Source organism: Microtus ochrogaster, chromosome 6 (assembly GCF_000317375.1).
Source record: "Microtus ochrogaster isolate Prairie Vole_2 chromosome 6, MicOch1.0, whole genome shotgun sequence".
NCBI lineage: Eukaryota > Metazoa > Chordata > Mammalia > Rodentia > Cricetidae > Microtus > Microtus ochrogaster.
Genome location: NC_022013.1, coordinates 83,453,977 through 83,455,176, shown reverse-complemented (window position 1 = coordinate 83,455,176; position 1,200 = coordinate 83,453,977). Strand labels below are relative to the sequence as shown.

The 1,200-nt window shown below is 38.6% G+C and overlaps 1 protein-coding gene across 1 annotated transcript in view; it reads right to left on the bottom strand.

Annotated features, from left to right (window-relative positions):
- Positions 1-1,200, bottom strand: part of Nvl (nuclear VCP-like) — a 52,442-nt gene that overhangs the window by 14,576 nt on the left and 36,666 nt on the right. The gene's annotated exons all lie outside the window — the stretch shown is intronic.

Here is a 1,200-nt window from a genome sequence, read left to right as displayed (position 1 = left end):
CACACACACACACACACACACACACACAGCAAATACATGTTTATTGGACAAAGAGTTCTATGACTGTTTTTTTCAGCTCTTGAAAAGTATTATAACACTTCTCTCTAGCCTTTATTATCTTTTGATATAAATCTGCTGTCATTTAAATTTCACAGTGTACATGAACACACACGAAGAAGTACAAATGTTGGGATTTGGTGGGGAGTAAAGGCACACACCTTTAATCCTAGCACTCAGAAGACAGAGGCACATGATCTCTGGAGGCTAGGACAGCTAGGGCTATTTCTCAGAAAAATCCAGTCTCAAAGCAAAAAAACAAAAAGAGTGAGGTTTTTTTGTAGCTCGGTAATTGGTACTTGTTTAGTATACACAAGGCTGTGCTTTCTACGGCTGTCATGACCAAAAGCAACTTAGGGAAAAAAGTATTTATTTGGCTTACACTTAATGCTGCTAATGGCTTGCTCACCTGTTCATATTGTCAGCTTTCTCTTCTTCTCAAGATTTACTTATTTTTATTTTGTATGTTTTGTGAGAGTTTTTCCTGCATGTATAGATGTTCACTGTGTATCTCTGGTGCCCAGAAACCAAGAGAGAGCACAGGCTGTCTTGGAACTGAAGTTACAGATGGTTGTGAGTAGATGTAGGTGCTGGGAACTGAACCCGAGTCCTCTGCAAGAGCATCAAAAGTGCCTTTACCCTCTGATTCATCTCTCCAGCCCTGGCTTTCTTATACAGTCTTTATCCATCTGCCTAGGGAGGTTGCTTCTCACAGTTCTACAATCAAGATAATCTCTTACAGACATGGCCAAAGACTAATCTGAATAACTAACTATTCAAATGAAGTTCCCTCTTCCCAGGAGGCTCTAGGTTGTGTCAAATTAACAACAAAAACAACCAGAACAGAAGTCAATAGAAAAAAAAAACATGAGGATCAGAAAAATTTTTTTTAATTTAAAAAGATTATTATTATTTTATGTGTTTTGCCTGCAAATATATCTGTGCATCACATGCTTGCAGGGGATCCCCTGGGACTAGAGTTACACACAGTTGTTTGCGGCCTTGCGAGTGAGTGTTCACAACTACTGAGGCATCTCTCCAGCCCCAATGTTTTTTTACTGCAGCACACACAAGAGCTGTATGAGGTTTTATTTCATGTTATGAACCCATTTGTGTTCTTCTTTCTTTTCTTTTTTTTTTTTT